Genomic DNA, 11755 nt, shown 5'->3' with positions numbered 1-11755 from the left:
GTGACACAATGGGGTTTTAGCTTAAGTGTGTGTAGAAGAACTGCAAGGTGTGTGCCTATGTGTGCATAGAGTGGTACATGTGTAAAATCTGTATGATTTGGGCAGTTAAAGTGCTGATTTTGCCTCCGAGTAAGAAAAGTACTACACAAAATGTATAAAGGATGGGCACATTGACTGCCTTTGCTGATGCCCCCGTTGCCTAATTTGTAGTGCAATGGTTAAGTTGCAGAGAGTGGTTGAACTTGGTTAGGAGACTTAGTGCCTCTTTCCGTGTCCTACTGATGATAAGGATGGCTTGATACCATTTTCTAAGCCCAGTATATTGAGAAAAGAAGTAAGTGAAGAAGAAGTGTCGAGTCGAAAGTGGTTCTCCAATTTCTCTCCACTTGCTAAAATTGCAAAGTCTCCATTATAGCATAGACAAGACCGTTAAAGTCGGGGATGGAAGAGGATGAAAATGGGAAGTTTACTTATAGAGAGAAGTGAGAAATGCCCTGTGTGCACACACCGGTGTCTGACCATAGAATACATTTAAATAATGCCTCTAGAATAGAGCTATGTATGTGTGCCTCAGTGGCCTAATGGATAAGGCACTGGCCTTCTAAGCCAGGGATTGTGGGTTCAAGTCCCATCTGAGGTGATAACATAAATCCTACCTCTTTCTTTTCCAGAAAATTAGGTAGATTTATTACATGCTTCCTCTCAGAAGTTTATGAGGGATTAGGTACTTTGAAACGGTCCCATTTTACTTGTGTACACTTCACAGTCATGTTAGTGTTCTGAAACTGCAAAGTAGATTTTTAAATGCCTATTTTTGTGAGATGCATTTTCGACCGGCCAGAACATATTCCTTTGGAAAAAATGATATGAATTGGATTGGTGTGAATCTTGTTTCTAGAGGTGGTGACAGGCTTTCAGCTATTTGAATAGGTCAAGCCAGGATTCATAAAACTTATACAACCTATGTGAGTGTGAAAAATTTGCATATGCAGGAAGGAGCAATTTGTACTACTTTCAAAACAGTTTCACTCCACGTCTGGAAACGTCCAGAGCTATGTAGAGCATACAAATGAGCTTTAAACTCATGAGGAAAGAGGTTTGTATGCAAAAAGGAAAACAAAAGCATATCGTACTCATAAAATTCTCAATATATAGATTCCAAAAAAGTGCTTCCAGCGAAAAGAGCTGAAAGAACACTATGGGATGTAAACCTGAATACCTTTCAATAATATGTTCTCCATCCATGCATACCACCTACATGATAAAAATCATCTCAGGTGAACGGATGACCGTGTGGCCTAATGGATAAGGCGTCTGACGTCGGATCAGAAGATTGAGGGTTCGAGTCCCTTTGTGGTCGTTTTTGGCCAATGGTCACACAATCTGCTTTACATTCAGAGTGGAAAAAGTATTTTCCAATACTCTTGTAGTCCTCACTTTCTCATTACTAATCATTAATAAAGTGGAGTACATACTGTAAACTCATTCAGGTTGCATCTTCAGTCTAACTACTTGTGCATTTCAGTGGCATTAAAAAGTGCTTCTATGCCGACGCACTGAATATGTAATAGGTTTGCAGAATTTTGACGAGACACAATGGGGTTTTAGCTTAAGTGTGTGTAGAAGAACTGCAAGGTGTGTGCCTATGTGTGCATAGAGTGGTACATGTGTAAAATCTGTATGATTTGGGCAGTTAAAGTGCTGATTTTGCCTCCGAGTAAGAAAAGTACTACACAAAATGTATAAAGGATCGGCACATTGACTGCCTTTGCTGATGCCCCCGTTGCCTAATTTGTAGTGCAATGGTTAAGTTGCAGAGTGTGGTTGAACTTGGTTAGGAGACTTAGTGCCTCTTTCCGTGTCCTACTGATGATAAGGATGGCTTGATACCATTTTCTAAGCCCAGTATATTGAGAAAAGAAGTAAGTGAAGAAGAAGTGTCGAGTCGAAAGTGGTTCTCCAATTTCTCTCCACTTGCTAAAATTGCAAAGTCTCCATTATAGCATAGACGAGAGCGTTAAAGTCGGGGATGGAAGAGGATGAAAATGGGAAGTTTACTTATAGAGAGAAGTGAGAAATGCCCTGTGTGCACACACCGGTGTCTGACCATAGAATACATTTAAATAATGCCTCTAGAAAAGAGCTATGCATGTGTGCCTCTTTGGCCTAATGGATAAGGCACTGGCCTCCTAAGCCCGGGATTGTGGGTTCGAGTCCCATCTGAGGTGATAACAAAAATCGTCCCTCTTACTTTTCCAGAAAATTAGGTAGATTTATTACATGCTTCCACTCAGAAGTTTATGAGGGATTAGGTACTTTGAAACTGTCCCATTTTACTTGTGTACACTTCACAGTCATTTTATTGTTCTGAAACTGCAAAGTAGATTTTTAAATGCCTATTTTTGTGAGATTCATTTTCGACCGGCCAGAACATATTCTTTTGGAAAAAATGATTTGAATTGGATTGGTGTGAATCTTGTTTCTAGAGGTGGTGACAGGCTTTCAGCTACTTGAATAGGTCAAGCCAGGATTCATAAAACTTATACAACCTATGTGAGTGTGAAAAATTAGCATATGCAGGAAGGAGCAATTTGTACTACTTTCAAAACAGTTTCACTCCACGTCTGGAAACGTCCAGAGCTATGTAGAGCATACAAATGAGCTTTAAACTCATGAGGAAAGAGGTTTGTATGCAAAAAGGAAAACAAAAGCATATCGTACTCATAAAATTCTCAATATATAGATTCCAAAAAAGTGCTTCCAGCGAAAAGAGATGAAAGAACACTATGGGATGTAAACCTGAATACCTTTCAATAATATGTTCTCCATCCATGCATGCCACCTACATGATAAAAATCATCTCAGGTGAACGGATGACCGCGTGGCCTAATGGATAAGGCGTCTGACGTCGGATCAGAAGATTGAGGGTTCGAGTCCCTTCGTGGTCGTTTTTGGCCAATGGTCACACAATCTGCTTTACAATCAGAGTGGAAAAAGTCTTTTCCAATACTCTTGTAGTCCTCACTTTCTCATTACTAATCATTAATAAAGTGGAGTACATACTGTAAACTCATTCAGGTTGCATCTTCAGTCTAACTACTTGTGCATTTTAGTGGCATTAAAAAGTGCTTCTATGCCGACGCACTGAATATGTAATAGGTTTGCAGAATTTTGACGTGACACAATGGGGTTTTAGCTTAAGTGTGTGTAGAAGAACTGCAAGGTGTGTGCCTATGTGTGCATAGAGTGGTACATGTGTAAAATCTGTATGATTTGGGCAGTTAAAGTGCTGATTTTGCCTCCGAGTAAGAAAAGTACTACACAAAATGTATAAAGGATCGGCACATTGACTGCCTTTGCTGATGCCCCCGTTGCCTAATTTGTAGTGCAATGGTTAAGTTGCAGAGTGTGGTTGAACTTGGTTAGGAGACAGAGGGGCATATCAACAACAACCGGCGATAATTATCGCTCAGCGCTCTTAGCGTGAGGATAATTATCGCCGGCTAGCGTGAATTTTTATCGCTGAGATAGCGTGCTATTAGCAACGCTTATCTCAATAGCGATAAAAATCTACACGCTAACAGGCTAACGTGAGATTATCGCTGGAAACCCAGCGATAATCACACGTTACCTTGTTGATAGGGACAGGCAAACTTAGCCATGATATCCTCCTTCCATAGGATATCATGGCTAAGTCTGAAAATTAGCAGACGTAAAAAAGCAGCGTTAACCGCGGTTAGCGCTGCTTTTTTTGTCTCTAACAGGGTTAGCGACATTCTTGATAATAGGAGAAATATCGCTTAGCGACATTTCTCCTATTATTTTACTCTGGAACGCCCCCTTTGCATCTCATTAGAGATGCAAGGGGAAGCGTAGAGTAAAAGGGTGCTAACATGCAAATTTGCGTGTTAGCACCCTGTTGTTGATAGGGTGCTAGTTTTATCTCTGCTTTTTTGGCTTTTGAAGCCAAAACAGCAGAGATAAAGCCCTTGTTGATATGCCCCTTAGTGCCTCTTTCCGTGTCCTACTGATGATAAGGATGGCTTGATACCATTTTCTAAGCCCAGTATATTGAGAAAAGAAGTAAGTGAAGAAGAAGTGTCGAGTCGAAAGTGGTTCTCCAATTTCTCTCCACTTGCTAAAATTGCAAAGTCTCCATTATATCATAGAAGAGAGCGTTAAAGTCGGGGATGGAAGAGGATGAAAATGGGAAGTTTACTTATAGAGAGAAGTGAGAAATGCCCTGTGTGCACACACCGGTGTCTGACCATAGAATACATCTAAATAATGCCTCTAGAAAAGAGCTATGCATGTGTGTCTCAGTGGCCTAATGGATAAGGCACTGGCCTCCTAAGCCAGGGATTGTGGGTTCGAGTCCCATCTGAGGTGATAACAAAATTCCTCCCCCTTTCTTTTCCAGAAAATTAGATAGATTTATTACATGCTTCCTCTCAGAAGTTTATGAGGGATTAGGTACTTTGTAACGGTCCCATTTTACTTGTGTACACTTCACAGTCATGTTAGTGTTCTGAAACTGCAAAGTATATTTTTAAATGCCTATTTTTGTGAGATGCATTTTCGACCGTCCAGAACATATTCCTTTGGAAAAAATGATTTGAATTGGATTGGTGTGAATCTTGTTTCTAGAGGTGGTGACAGGCTTTCAGCTACTTGAATAGGTCAAGCCAGGATTCATAAAACTTATACAACCTCGTTGAGTGTGAAAAATTAGCATATGCAGGAAGGAGCAATTTGTACTACTTTCAAAACAGTTTCACTCCACGTCTGGAAACGTCCAGAGCTATGTAGAGCATACAAATGAGCTTTAAACTCATGAGGAAAGAGGTTTGTATGCAAAAAGGAAAACAAAAGCATATCGTACTCATAAAATTCTCAATATATAGATTCCAAAAAAGTGCTTCCAGCGAAAAGAGCTGAAAGAACACTATGGGATGGAAACCTGAATACCTTTCAATAATATGTTCTCCATCCATGCATACCACCTACATGATAAAAATCATCTCAGGTGAACGGATGACCACGTGGCCTAATGGATAAGGCATCTGACGTCGCATCAGAAGATTGAGGGTTCGAGTCCCTTCGTGGTCGTTTTTGGCCAATGGTCACACAATCTGCTTTACATTCAGAGTGGAAAAAGTCTTTTCCAATACTCTTGTAGTCCTCACTTTCTCATTACTAATCATTAATAAAGTGGAGTACATACTGTAAACTCATTCAGGTTGCATCTTCAGTCTAACTACTTGTGCATTTTAGTGGCATTAAAAAGTGCTTCTATGCCGACGCACTGAATATGTAATAGGTTTGCAGAATTTTGACGTGACACAATGGGGTTTTAGCTTAAGTGTGTGTAGAAGAACTGCAAGGTGTGTGCCTATGTGTGCATAGAGTGGTACATGTGTAAAATCTGTATGATTTGGGCAGTTAAAGTGCTGATTTTGCCTCCGAGTAAGAAAAGTACTACACAAAATGTATAAAGGATGGGCACATTGACTGCCTTTGCTGATGCCCCCGTTGCCTAATTTGTAGTGCAATGGTTAAGTTGCAGAGTGTGGTTGAACTTGGTTAGGAGACTTAGTGCCTCTTTCCGTGTCCTACTGATGATAAGGATGGCTTGATACCATTTTCTAAGCCCAGCATATTGAGAAAAGAAGTAAGTGAAGAAGAAGTGTGGAGTCGAAAGTGGTTCTCCAATTTCTCTCCACTTGCTAAAATTGCAAAGTCTCCATTATAGCATAGACGAGACCGTTAAAGTCGGGGATGAAAGAGGATGAAAATGGGAAGTTTACTTATAGAGAGAAGTGAGAAATGCCCTGTGTGCACACACCGGTGTCTGACCATAGAATACATTTAAATAATGCCTCTAGAAAAGAGCTATGCATGTGTGCCTCAGTGGCCTAATGGATAAGGCACTGGCCTTCTAAGCCAGGGATTGTGGGTTCAAGTCCCATCTGAGGTGATAACATAAATCCTCCCTCTTTCTTTTCCAGAAAATTAGGTAGATTTATTACATGCTTCCTCTCAGAAGTTTATGAGGGATTAGGTACTTTGAAACGGTCCCATTTTACTTGTGTACACTTCACAGTCATGTTAGTGTTCTGAAACTGCAAAGTAGATTTTTAAATGCCTATTTTTGTGAGATGCATTTTCGACCGGCCAGAACATATTCCTTTGGAAAAAATGATATGAATTGGATTGGTGTGAATCTTGTTTCTAGAGGTGGTGACAGGCCTTCAGCTACTTGAATAGGTCAAGCCAGGATTCATAAAACTTATACAACCTATGTGAGTGTGAAAAATTAGCATATGCAGGAAGGAGCAATTTGTACTACTTTCAAAACAGTTTCACTCCACGTCTGGAAACGTCCAGAGCTATGTAGAGCATACAAATGAGCTTTAAACTCATGAGGAAAGAGGTTTGTATGCAAAAAGGAAAACAAAAGCATATCGTACTCATAAAATTCTCAATATATAGATTCCAAAAAAGTGCTTCCAGCGAAAAGAGCTGAAAGAACACTATGGGATGTAAACCTGAATACCTTTCAATAATATGTTCTCCATCCATGCATACCACCTACATGATAAAAATCATCTCAGGTGAACGGATGACCGTGTGGCCTAATGGACAAGGCGTCTGACGTCGGATCAGAAGATTGAGGGTTCGAGTCCCTTCGTGGTCGTTTTTGGCCAATGGTCACACAATCTGCTTTACATTCAGAGTGGAAAAAGTATTTTCCAATACTCTTGTAGTCCTCACTTTCTCATTACTAATCATTAATAAAGTGGAGTACATACTGTAAACTCATTCAGGTTGCATCTTCAGTCTAACTACTTGTGCATTTCAGTGGCATTAAAAAGTGCTTCTATGCCGACGCACTGAATATGTAATAGGTTTGCAGAATTTTGACGTGACACAATGGGGTTTTAGCTTAAGTGTGTGTAGAAGAACTGCAAGGTGTGTGCCTATGTGTGCATAGAGTGGTACATGTGTAAAATCTGTATGATTTGGGCAGTTAAAGTGCTGATTTTGCCTCCGAGTAAGAAAAGTACTACACAAAATGTATAAAGGATCGGCACATTGACTGCCTTTGCTGATGCCCCCGTTGCCTAATTTGTAGTGCAATGGTTAAGTTGCAGAGTGTGGTTGAACTTGGTTAGGAGACTTAGTGCCTCTTTCCGTGTCCTACTGATGATAAGGATGGCTTGATACCATTTTCTAAGCCCAGTATATTGAGAAAAGAAGTAAGTGAAGAAGAAGTGTCGAGTCGAAAGTGGTTCTCCAATTTCTCTCCACTTGCTAAAATTGCAAAGTCTCCATTATAGCATAGACGAGAGCGTTAAAGTCGGGGATGGAAGAGGATGAAAATGGGAAGTTTACTTATAGAGAGAAGTGAGAAATGCCCTGTGTGCACACACCGGTGTCTGACCATAGAATACATTTAAATAATGCCTCTAGAAATGGGCTATGCATGTGTGCCTCTTTGGCCTAATGGATAAGGCACTGGCCTCCTAAGCCAGGGATTGTGGGTTCGAGTCCCATCTGAGGTGATAACAAAAATCTTCCCTCTTACTTTTCCAGAAAATTAGGTAGATTTATTACATGCTTCCTCTCAGAAGTTTATGAGGGATTAGGTACTTTGAAACTGTCCCATTTTACTTGTGTACACTTCACAGTCATGTTAGTGTTCTGAAACTGCAAAGTAGATTTTTAAATGCCTATTTTTGTGAGATGCATTTTCGACCGGCCAGAACATATTCCTTTGGAAAAAATGATATGAATTGGATTGGTGTGAATCTTGTTTCTAGAGGTGGTGACAGGCTTTCAGCTACTTGAATAGGTCAAGCCAGGATTCATAAAACTTATACAACCTATGTGAGTGTGAAAAATGTGCATATGCAGGAAGGAGCAATTTGTACTACTTTCAAAACAGTTTCACTCCACGTCTGGAAACGTCCAGAGCTATGTAGAGCATACAAATGAGCTTTAAACTCATGAGGAAAGAGGTTTGTATGCAAAAAGGAAAACAAAAGCATATCGTACTCATAAAATTCTCAATATATAGATTCTAAAAAAGTGCTTCCAGCGAAAAGAGCTGAAAGAACACTATGGGATGTAAACCTGAATACCTTTCAATAATATGTTCTCCATCCATGCATACCACCTACATGATAAAAATCATCTCAGGTGAACGGATGACCGTGTGGCCTAATGGATAAGGCGTCTGACGTCGGATCAGAAGATTGAGGGTTTGAGTCCCTTCGTGGTCGTTTTTGGCCAATGGTCACACAATCTGCTTTACATTCAGAGTGGAAAAAGTATTTTCCAATACTCTTGTAGTCCTCACTTTCTCATTACTAATCATTAATAAAGTGGAGTACATACTGTAAACTCATTCAGGTTGCATCTTCAGTCTAACTACTTGTGCATTTCAGTGGCATTAAAAAGTGCTTCTATGCCGACGCACTGAATATGTAATAGGTTTGCAGAATTTTGACGTGACACAATGGGGTTTTAGCTTAAGTGTGTGTAGAAGAACTGCAAGGTGTGTGCCTATGTGTGCATAGAGTGGTACATGTGTAAAATCTGTATGATTTGGGCAGTTAAAGTGCTGATTTTGCCTCCGAGTAAGAAAAGTACTACACAAAATGTATAAAGGATCGGCACATTGACTGCCTTTGCTGATGCCCCCGTTGCCTAATTTGTAGTGCAATGGTTAAGTTGCAGAGTGTGGTTGAACTTGGTTAGGAGACTTAGTGCCTCTTTCCGTGTCCTACTGATGATAAGGATGGCTTGATACCATTTTCTAAGCCCAGTATATTGAGAAAAGAAGTAAGTGAAGAAGAAGTGTCGAGTCGAAAGTGGTTCTCCAATTTCTCTCCACTTGCTAAAATTGCAAAGTCTCCATTATAGCATAGACGAGAGCGTTAAAGTCGGGGATGGAAGAGGATGAAAATGGGAAGTTTACTTATAGAGAGAAGTGAGAAATGCCCTGTGTGCACACACCGGTGTCTGACCATAGAATACATTTAAATAATGCCTCTAGAAAAGAGCTATGCATGTGTGCCTCTTTGGCCTAATGGATAAGGCACTGGCCTCCTAAGCCAGGGATTGTGGGTTCGAGTCCCATCTGAGGTGATAACAAAAATCTTCCCTCTTACTTTTCCAGAAAATTAGGTAGATTTATTACATGCTTCCTCTCAGAAGTTTATGAGGGATTAGGTACTTTGAAACTGTCCCATTTTACTTGTGTACACTTCACAGTCATGTTATTGTTCTGAAACTGCAAAGTAGATTTTTAAATGCCTATTTTTGTGAGATGCATTTTCGACCGGCCAGAACATATTCTTTTGGAAAAAATGATTTGAATTGGATTGGTGTGAATCTTGTTTCTAGAGGTGGTGACAGGCTTTCAGCTACTTGAATAGGTCAAGCCAGGATTCATAAAACTTATACAACCTATGTGAGTGTGAAAAATTAGCATATGCAGGAAGGAGCAATTTGTACTACTTTCAAAACAGTTTCACTCCACGTCTGGAAACGTCCAGAGCTATGTAGAGCATACAAATGAGCTTTAAACTCATGAGGAAAGAGGTTTGTATGCAAAAAGGAAAACAAAAGCATATCGTACTCATAAAATTCTCAATATATAGATTCCAAAAAAGTGCTTCCAGCGAAAAGAGATGAAAGAACACTATGGGATGTAAACCTGAATACCTTTCAATAATATGTTCTCCATCCATGCATGCCACCTACATGATAAAAATCATCTCAGGTGAACGGATGACCGCGTGGCCTAATGGATAAGGCGTCTGACGTCGGATCAGAAGATTGAGGGTTCGAGTCCCTTCGTGGTCGTTTTTGGCCAATGGTCACACAATCTGCTTTACATTCAGAGTGGAAAAAGTCTTTTCCAATACTCTTGTAGTCCTCACTTTCTCATTACTAATCATTAATAAAGTGGAGTACATACTGTAAACTCATTCAGGTTGCATCTTCAGTCTAACTACTTGTGCATTTTAGTGGCATTAAAAAGTGCTTCTATGCCGACGCACTGAATATGTAATAGGTTTGCAGAATTTTGACGTGACACAATGGGGTTTTAGCTTAAGTGTGTGTAGAAGAACTGCAAGGTGTGTGCCTATGTGTGCATAGAGTGGTACATGTGTAAAATCTGTATGATTTGGGCAGTTAAAGTGCTGATTTTGCCTCCGAGTAAGAAAAGTACTACACAAAATGTATAACGGATCGGCACATTGACTGCCTTTGCTGCTGCCCCCGTTGCCTAATTTGTAGTGCAATGGTTAAGTTGCAGAGTGTGGTTGAACTTGGTTAGGAGACTTAGTGCCTCTTTCCGTGCCCTACTGATGATAAGGATGGCTTGATACCATTTTCTAAGCCCAGTATATTGAGAAAAGAGGTAAGTGAAGAAGAAGTGTCGAGTCGAAAGTGGTTCTCCAATTTCTCTCCACTTGCTAAAATTGCAAAGTCTCCATTATAGCATAGACGAGAGCGTTAAAGTCGGGGATGGAAGAGGATGAAAATGGGAAATTTACTTATAGAGAGAAGTGGGAAATGCCCTGTGTGCACACACCGGTGTCTGACCATAGAATACATTTATATAATGCCTCTAGGAAAGAGCTATGCATGTGTGCCTCAGTGGCCTAATGGATAAGGCACTGGCCTCCTAAGCCAGGGATTGTGGGTTCAAGTCCCCTCTGAGGTGATAACATAAATCCTCCCTCTTTCTTTTCCAGAAAATTAGGTAGATTTATTACATGCTTCCTCTCAGAAGTTTATGAGGGATTAGGTACTTTGAAACGGTCCCATTTTACTTGTGTACACTTCACAGTCATGTTAGTGTTCTTAAACTGCAAAGTAGATTTTTAAATGCCTATTTTTGTGAGATGCATTTTCGACCGGCCAGAACATATTCTTTTGGAAAAAATGATTTGAATTGGATTGGTGTGAATCTTGTTTCTAGAGGTGGTGACAGGCTTTCAGCTACTTGAATAGGTCAAGCCAGGATTCATAAAATTTATACAACCTATGTGAGTGTGAAAAATTAGCATAAGCAGGAAGGAGCAATTTGTACTACTTTCAAAACAGTTTCACTCCACGTCTGGAAACGTCCAGAGCTATGTAGAGCATACAAATGAGCTTTAAACTCATGAGGAAAGAGGTTTGTATGCAAAAAGGAAAACAAAAGCATATCGTACTCATAAAATTCTCAATATATAGATTCCAAAAAAGTGCTTCCAGCGAAAAGAGCTGAAAGAACACTATGGGATGTAAACCTGAATACCTTTCAATAATATGTTCTCCATCCATGCATACCACCTACATGATAAAAATCATCTCAGGTGAACGGATGACCGTGTGGCCTAATGGATAAGGCGTCTGACGTCGGATCAGAAGATTGAGGGTTCGAGTCCCTTCGTGGTCGTTTTTGGCCAATGGTCACACAATCTGCTTTACATTCAGAGTGGAAAAAGTCTTTTCCAATACTCTTGTAGTCCTCACTTTCTCATTACTAATCATTAATAAAGTGGAGTACATACTGTAAACTCATTCAGGTTGCATCTTCAGTCTAACTACTTGTGCATTTTAGTGGCATTAAAAAGTGCTTCTATGCCGACGCACTGAATATGTAATAGGTTTGCAGAATTTTGACGTGACACAATGGGGTTTTAGCTTAAGTGTGTGTAGAAGAACTGCAAGGTGTGTGCCTATGTGTGCA

General features: G+C 40.1%; 2 non-coding genes across 2 annotated transcripts; both read left to right on the top strand.

Annotated features, from left to right (window-relative positions):
• Window positions 1-567: 567 nt before the first annotated feature.
• Window positions 568-640, top strand: TRNAR-UCU (transfer RNA arginine (anticodon UCU)). Its single transcript has one exon. It is a non-coding gene; the product is annotated as a tRNA-Arg (tRNA).
• Window positions 641-5904: 5264 nt separating this feature from the next.
• Window positions 5905-5977, top strand: TRNAR-UCU (transfer RNA arginine (anticodon UCU)). The gene has a single exon. It is a non-coding gene; the product is annotated as a tRNA-Arg (tRNA).
• The last annotated feature ends 5778 nt before the right edge of the window (window positions 5978-11755 follow it).

Source organism: Triturus cristatus, chromosome 4_1 (assembly GCF_964204655.1).
Source record: "Triturus cristatus chromosome 4_1, aTriCri1.1, whole genome shotgun sequence".
NCBI lineage: Eukaryota > Metazoa > Chordata > Amphibia > Caudata > Salamandridae > Triturus > Triturus cristatus.
Note: the sequence above shows the minus strand (reverse complement) of the source record. Positions and strands in the feature narration are given on the sequence as shown.